This window comes from Notolepis coatsorum (assembly GCF_963971535.1).
Source record: "Notolepis coatsorum genome assembly, chromosome: 1".
NCBI lineage: Eukaryota > Metazoa > Chordata > Actinopteri > Aulopiformes > Paralepididae > Notolepis > Notolepis coatsorum.
In genome coordinates, this window is record NC_140165.1 from 39,851,925 (window position 1) to 39,861,271 (window position 9,347).

Consider the following 9,347-nt stretch of genomic DNA (forward strand, 5'->3'; position numbering starts at 1 on the left):
TTCAGTTTTTTTGGGGGGGGGGGGGGGGGGGGGGGGGTGGGGACCCTGCATATATCGGTATCGGTTGATATCGGTATCGGAAATTAAGAGTTGGACAATATTGGTATATTGGATATCGGTAAAAAAAAAGCCAATATCCGAGGACATGGCAATATTACCTCCTGGTTTGGGAACAGCACCGCACAAGACCGTAGCAGACTACAGGGATGCCGTGACAAATAAAACTCTTGACTTGACTTGACTTGAGGGAGTGGCCCGTTCAGCCGAACACACAATTGGAGGGGGGCTTCCCACTCTCCAAGACATTTACAACAAGCGGTGCATGGGTAAGGCTAAGAGAATAATCAAAGACTCCAGCCACCCAAACAACTGCCTCTTTGAACTGCTGCGGTCAGGCAAGCGATACCGGAGTCTCATGGCAAGCACAGAGAGACTAAGAAGAAGCTTCTATTCTCAGGCCATCAGAATGCTAAATGACAATAATACTATGTAACAACCATCAAATGCACTCACAGCACACACATCCACACGCATGCACTCACTTTAAACAAACAACTCACTGCAGCACCCACTTTACCCACTTTAGAACACCTAAACACACTTTATATTTATTGGCAAAGAATTTGCACTACAACCCATACCTCATTACACCTTACTGTAAATTGTACCTAAATTGTACCTCATCCCATTTCTGCATTGTACTGTATAGTATATTGTATTTTAACTAAGTTACTTTTCTACTCTGCATTGTACATTGTATATATTGAACACTTTTGTCTACGTACATGACTTCTATTTTATACTTACTATACTTTTTATACTTATCTATTTTTATCTAGCACAATCTCTGGAGCAAAACAGAAAGAAGCATTTTATATAAAAGTATTCTGTACTTCTGTATGACAACTAATAAAGAAACTTGAACTTGAAACTTGAAATATCGAACATCCCTAGTTCAGATGAATGTAGTGGAGTAAAAGTACAAAGTTCCCTAGAACGAATACATCAAAACTGAGTGACAAAGACACCTTTGTTTCTGTACCTCGACCTTCCTCAGAGCGTTTTCCACGCCCTCTCGCCCTGTAGAAGGTCATAGTGCGGAAACGTTGGCTGCCTTTTGTCACTCAAGTTTGAAGCGAGAACCAGAATGGCGGTTTCTCAAAGTTCAGGGTTCCTGGGGTCCTTGATGAGGTTCCACAGGGGGTCAGTGAAACAGGGGGAAGAGTTCAAGAACACAATTTTTTTTTATCTGCTAGAGAATTAATACAAATGTTTACACACATGCTATTGACATGTTATGATAGCGATGGAGGAGGGTGCTGGATCTGATCCAATTGGAATCCGGCACAAATTAAGCCCTGGGGGAAGAAGCAGAGACCCCTTCTTCCCCCAGGCCATCAGAACACTGAGCACTGATCTCTCCATACACATGGACACACACACACACACACACACACACACACACACACACACACACACACACACACACACACACACACACACACACACACACACACACCAGGGCCGGATTACCGACCGTCACCGGGCCGACCGGGCCGCGACCCGTGGGCCTCGAGTGACAAGGGACCAAAAAAAAAAAAAAAAAAATTATTTTTTATTTTTAATGTTTAATTTTAAATTTTAAATTTTAAATTTTAAATTTAAATTTAAATTTTTAATTTTTAATTTTTAATTTTTAATTTTTAATTTTTAATTTTTAATTTTTAATTTTTAATTTTTAATTTTTAATTTTTAATTTTTTTGGAGGCCCCTCGTCACTAGAGGCCCCAAATTATTTTTATTTTTTTTTAACTTTAATTTTTAATTTTTTGAGGCCACTCGTCACTAGAGGCCTTTTGGAGGCCCCTCGTCACTAGAGGCCCCAAATTATTATTATTATTTTTTTTACTTTTATTTTCTTTTCTTTTGGAGGCCCCTCGTCACTAGAGGCCCCAAATATTTGTTTATTTTTTTTTAACTTTTATTTTAAACATTTTTGGAGGCCCCTCGTCACCCCACATTTAATTTTTTTTTCTTCTTATTTTGGAGATCGATGTCATACTGTGACACTGAATGATTGGCACTGACTGACGCTCTCTGATTGGCCACTGACATGTTTGCCCAATCGCGTGACGAGCTGTGTCTTTGCCCATTTCCTCGTCAAACAGCCTGCAAACTACCTGGCGTTCTATCGCCATGCTCTAAGACAAACTCTAACCTTAACCAACTTCGGAAGGGTGCCTAAGCTTAACCGTCGAAAGAACTTGCCGTCAGCCCGTCACGCTCTAAGACAAACTCTAACCTTAACCAACTTCGAAAGAGTGCCTAAGCTTAACCAGTGTAGAAACAGGCATCGGCCAATTAGAGAGCGTCTTGCCAGAAATGCGGCTAGGTTTAAAAATAACGCGACTAGGGGCCTCCACACTACACACTAGTACTAGTACTAAATACCTATATGTCCCTATGCCATAAATGTCATGTATGTTGTGTATGTCATAAATGTCTATATGAATTGAAAATGGGGGACCCTGATGTAAACAAGACAAACGTCTTTCTCAGGTCTGCATCCCCTTAACAATTGTATGTATTGAGCCGTACTGTATTGTACCCATTCTGCAATCTGTTAAATAAAGTTTTCATTCATTCATTCAGTAAAAAAAATAAAAGAGATACGAAAATTAGAAATATAGGCCTCTCTCTTATACATGCCTCCTCCTAATACAAGCCTGGTATCCACTACAGTTGAAACAAATACAAACCGGGGTTACTATTAGAGGAATTACGGTATTCTTTTTTTTGTATTTTATTTTTTTATTCTTTTTTAAAACAAACATATAAACAAACATGACAACACACGATAAGATATACAAGCATTAATTGTCAGGGCACATCCAATGAGATCACATTTTGGTTAGTTGTTTTATATAAGATATACCCATAATACCTGTTATCTAAAAAAAAACCTACATACATATGCTCAGCTCGAAACCCCCCCTCCCGGACCCCACCTTGAGAAGTACCTCCACTATCCCTCGCACCTAACCAGACACTACCATTATAAGCTAGCTTTTATTCTCTCCACCACTTCTAACCACATTGACATTTTGGATTCATTGAGACCCAGAATTCTTGCTGTAGATATTTCATGGTAAATTACATCGAGATATGTAAGAAACCAAACTTTACGGCACATTTTTTCCGGTTGAAACCAGCGTGATGCGATCAGCTTTTTGGCTACTGTGATACCCGATAAAACCAATCTCTTTAGCTGTGGATTCACTGCAAACTCAAAAACATCATTCAACAGCAATACCGAGGGGTGTACAGGTATATTCCAAGATACGAGTTTTGATATTTGTTGGGTCACATCTTTCCAGAATGCCTTAACTGGTGAGCAGTCCCAATACATGTGCATAAATGTCCCTTCGTCCCCATTTGTACATTGGGTGCATTTGGAATCTTGTTTGAGCCCCATTCGGCACAGTCTTATAGGAGTCAAGTATGTCCTGTGAATATAGTTAAGATTGATTTGTTGATGATCCGGGTTCCTTGATGTAAGTCGGACATTTGCCCAGGCTCCTTGCCAATCAAAGTCATTTTCCAGGTCTGGTATATCCCTCCTCCAGACAGAGTCAAGTTGGAGGGTTTCATACGAGGACGTTAGTAATTGATGATAAAATTCTGAAACAAAACCTCTCGATGTCTCTCTTGAGTAGAAGAATTTGTGGTATCTGTGGTGTTCAATTGGTCTGTCTAATGGAACACCGTGAGACTTCAAACATAGCTCTAACTGTTTGTGAAAAAGCCATGTGGACTTGGTGAGATTAAATTTTTTGCGTATTTCTTTATCACTACAAAAACCCTGTTTGTTAAAAATATCCCCTAATGAGTGTATGCCTTGCTTTTCCCATATAGGGAATCTTATAGGTCGTTTTCCAATTAAGAGAGCATTGTTATTGAATAAGGGAGTATGGTTGTGCCATTCTTGTGGGTTAGGATTTTTTTTTTGTGATTCACGCCATATCCGGATCGCATGAGTAATTATGGGGCCAAATTTTCGTTCACAGTGCTTGATTGGTAGTTTAGTGTGTGCTATGTCCTTCAGTCTATGTGGGGCTACTATGTTTTCTTCTATTTTCCTCCAAGATGCTAATGCTTGGGAGTCAAACCATGTTGTCAATGGACTTAATGAGTACGCCTTAAAATATAGGAAAAAATCTGGAAATGCCATGCCACCATCTGCTTTATTTCTCTGTGCGGTGGATCTTTTTATACGTGGTGGTTTGTTATTCCAAATAAATTTGTATGTGGAGGAGTGTAATCTTTTCCAGTAACCCTCTGGAGGGGGTAACGGTAGCATTGAACAGAAGAAGTTGATTTTAGGTAGTACATCCATCTTAACTATTGATATCCGTGCTTGTACTGTGTTCTTAAGTTTTGCCCATCTATCAAGGTCGTCTTTGATTTTGTTTTGGATTTTTGTGTAGTTGTGCTTCACCGTTTGTCTTATGGTAGGGAATATTTCCACTCCCAAGCATCTGAAATGTTTTACCATCGGTATCTGTCCTGGGAGGGTTGTATCTTTTTTTGCAGGGGTGTTAAGTGGAAGGAAAGCCGACTTCGGCCAATTTATCTTAAATCCCGATAAATTACCAAAGTCCTCAATCAACTTGAGCAGATGAGGCAATGTGGTGTTGGGGTTTTTCATGAACAATTCGGTATTACGGTATTCTATATATTTTTTAAAGTGACATATAAAAACGCCACTGTGCGTGCGTGCACGTGTGTGCACGTGTGTGTGGGGGGCCTCCACAAGAATCTGGCCCAGGGGCCTCTGAAGTCTTAATCTGGCCTTGACACACACACACACACACACACACACACACACACACACACACACACACACACATATACACACTACAAAAAAGGTAACTTTCAAAAGAAAAAAATAACTACTGTACCTTTTTTTGCAATAGTCCAAACTGTATATTTGTATATTACTGTATATATTACTCATTACCTTTATTTCTTACGCTTAGCATTGTATTTTATTCGTATTACTTTTTTATCATGTCTATTCTATTTTATTATTTGTATTTTCGCACAATCTAAGCGGAGCATGGCCACCTATACATTTCACTGCATGTCTCGTGTATGTATGTGACAAATAAAACTCTTGAATCTTGAATATCTCTGCTGACATTTTGATTCTCATAATTATCTTCCCCATACAGTAGCTGTACAGTATATAAGAGCGACTTGGCCATTGCTAGACTATTGGCATTGCTTTTGTTTGCCAAGATTTGGGGTATAGAAATGGTAGAGCTTAAGAGACGCTGGGACAGATGTAACTGAACTAAAAATCCACGGCGCAGTGGTCTTGCGGTACTTTTTAGGAGGTGGATATACTGTTTCGGCGCCAAGAGGATTCCTCCTTTCAACCGGCATGCGTCAACCCCAGTCCTGTCGCAGCCACAGTTCCACGCAGACTTGCCAAAAATGCTCATAAACTTACATAAGCTTAAATTTGGGTAAATGGAAAATCGGCTTTGTCAGTCGATGCCAATGAGTTTCCCTCCTTTTATAGTGGGATTATAGTGGAGTCTAGTAGGATGCCAGACATCTGCCCAGTTTATCTGTCTATTACTAGCTTCCTCAAGCGGATTTGACCAATTGAATCCTGTGTTCTGAAGTTTTTTTCTGGATTGTGATATTCATACTTCATACTTGATGATTATTATAGATGACCAGGTTAATTGATCGACCTGGTAGAATGGTACGTTCCGATGGGCGGGGCGGATGTAGTTTGAGGTGAAGGGAGGAGGAGGAGGAGAGCCTCGCCCTGGAACCTCTCCTCACAACCATTTTGGGGTAAGCTACTGGACAGCCAGCCTGTTTGGAACGCGGTCCAAGTTGTATGTGAAGCTGCTGTCATGGCTTTCCGACACACTAGGGACACACATCCTCGTCCAATGTGGCTGAGGTGAGTAAGCTAATTTAGCGTTTTGTTTTTGGTAACATAGTGAAATGTAGTATTTAAAACATGGACCTTTTTCGCAACAGAAGCAAATACGGTCACGGAACGCTAGCAAGCAACTAGCATTAGCATTCATGCTAAAACCTCACACACTCAAACCGTCAAACCCGAGGGGCACGTGCCCCACCAGATTTTTTATATCTAGATTTATATATGATTATGTCATAGATCATACCTAAAAAAGGCACACACCCTTTTTCCCTATGGTATGGTATTCCATTGTGTTTAACGTTTTAAAGGAAGACGCCAACATGTTGTGCGTTCAATAGAAAGCTATCTGGCTGCACGTTAACCTAGCTTAGCACAATGAATGGAAGCGGACAGTGCCGGTTAGCTTTCGGGAGAGGTGTTAATTGGACAATGCCTAGGCTAACCGGCACTGTCCACTTCCATTCATTCCATTCAACCGCGGCTCACATGCAGCTCAAACTACCTGTTGGAATAAATTAATTGATTGATGTTTAACTTGTCCCTGTGTGTCCAGTCATTTCGACTAGCAAACGTTGTCATAACGTTACCTCAGGATACCACTGTCTATTGTATTTAGTTGGTTAGATATTTAGCTAACAGCTTTATTTACTAAATTATGGAGGCTTTTTAATCGTCAAGGTAAGAGAGGATTTGTCATGATCAACTGAAGGCCTATGCTATACAACAATATGTGTTTGGGTTTTCAGAAAAAGGCCAGCTATGTGACGCTAATTATGTAGCTAATATTGATAGCATAGCTTGCTGGCTACAGCTCATGCCCTGGGGATACTATTTACTAAATTATGGAGGCTTTCTACTGAACGCACAGAGGAAACTGGTATCTATCTTCTTGTCTCTCTCTGGAGAAGACTATAAGCTAATTTCGCAAAATGTTGGCATGTTCCTTTAATTAAGTGGATAGTAGTATCATGAGTCCCTGTTCCTTCATGTAAACAGTTCATGGTCATGGGTGTGTTAGGTGAATGTGTACATGTGCTCAGGAAAGTATTGGTATTTTACAAGTCACTGTGTTGTGGAGTAATGAAGTTAATCTGTCATTCGAGGCAGAGAGGAGCAGTCTTGCAGACAGACGCTAAGGTAGGCATGGAAATCCTACACATGGCTGTTATTATTGTAAAAAGGTTCCTTTAATCTGTGGCTTTATTATCTATGTTCTCTAAATTCATTTGCATTGTGGATTTTGTCTTTTTTATGTGAATTTATGCAAAGTTGCAAAGGAGAGTAAGAGAGAGAGAGAGAGAGAGAGAGAGAGAGAGAGAGAGAGAGAGAGAGAGAGAGAGAGAGAGAGAGAGAGAGAGAGAGAGAGAGATAGAGAGAGAGAGAGAGAAAGAAAGGAAGAGAGAGAGAGAGAGGCTGATTAAGAGGTAAAGTGCCAGACAGCACAGGAAAACCTAATTGTGCCCCTCCAGAATTCTGGCTTGCATTACACCCCCCATGCCCACACTGCCAAGTGATGATTATTTCACTTTTTATACTACTGTAGGAAGAGCAGTTAATGCCAGATGACCAAGGAGGACAGGGATTGTGTCTCTCAGCCTGCCAGCCATAAGCACAACTATGCATTCTCGCTACTTACACCCACATTGATTGCTTTGGGACCAAGCATTACCATACTAGCAGCATAGGCTATTTGGCACAATTTAGTACAACCTACTTGCTTGGTGTTGAATTCAATGAACATTTCATTAGAATATGCCTCTCAATGAGTGTAACAGACACTACAGGCAGGGCCGGACTGGGGAAATCATTCAGGCCAGGAAATATAGTGCGAAATATAGTCCCAGTCAGGCCACTTTTTAAGCGGGGGGTCCCCCACCAGGAAATTTGAGTTACAAAGACTTGTTACCGTTTAAATGCCAGTAAAAAACACAATTAATTTTTTTAATATTTTCAATATATCAAATGCAAAGTGGATTTCTCTGGGGGGGATTGTTAAAGTTATGTGATGTATACGATTGCATGTAACTGTCTAACTGTTTCCACAAGAGGGCGCTATAGGCGGAGCTATTAATGCTGGCGCCAGGTAAGAGGTATAAAAGGAGATGTTAACTCCCCCTCTGTCTCTTCCCATCTACCTCTCACAGAGAGAAGGTATCATGTACTAGTATGCTCAATGTGATAATAAACCACGCCGATTAATGGCTGAAGTGAGAGGACCAAGTTATGACCAAGTTATTTTCGCCCCATAAGTGACTCTGTCAACAGGTTATGGGCCCAGATCACGCAGGAGCGAAATAATAAGGGTAGCAAGTTTAGCTGAAGTATAGGCTAGGTTAGCACCGGGAGCACCGCGTGGCTAAAGGCTAGGCCAGGGGTGGCCAACCCGCGGCTCGCGAGCCGCATGCGGCTCTTTGCCCATCAATGTGCGGCTCTTCCATCCATAATTTTTTTTTTTTTTTTTTTTTTTTTTTTTTTACTTTTTTTTTTTTTTTTTACTTTTTTTTTTTTATGTCACTCATTCCATAAGGACGTAGAATAAACATTTACAATTTTTTTTTAAATGGTCCATTTGCATGTTCTTGGTATCTGAATCTAGGGACATATATGGATCAGTGTCAGAAATAGTGTGTCTGTTACTAGGCTTGAGTAAATTGTAATGAACCAAAGGAGAATATCAATTCTATTTAAAAAAAAATTATCTTTGACTGTAAATAACACCATGCTAAAATTGACCAGACCTGAAAAATCTAAGCAAATGAATAAAGGGAAGATGATTAAACAGAAGGTTTTGTAGATACAGTACTGAATTCTGCCATCTTTTTTATAATGTAAATTTCTCCACCATTTTTCATCATATTGCAACACCGTTTTTTGCAAGACATTCACAGAAAGGTAGAGAAACTAACTGCGTTCTGTTTTATGGCAATAACGTTCAGGTTTGTGGGAGATAATCCCAAAAAATAAGAGAAATTAAAAAGTAAATCCAGAAGTCAGATGATTGACAGGGGCTGGTGTGAGCTGGGTAGGGTAGTTTTTCGAAATTTGAAAGCCCTGAGTCTCTTCCTTCAAAAGACTACACTCACTTTTGGCTGTGCCACTTCCTCCTGTCAATATGCGCCGGTTTCCGACTCAATGCCCTGAGATTTCTATAATCTTATATTTCACTAATAACAGTTAAAATAATTGGTAAACAAACATAATGCTGAAAATATACACTTTTACTGTATATCTCGGGCTTAAGAGGTTAACCCTGTGAGGCCCAAATTAAAAAGAAATTAGCAACTTCAGAGGCCAGAGGGTGGGACATATAAACACATTTACTATCAAATAGCATTGTGAGGCTGAACAACAGGACCAATTGACTATACATGTGCTTAAA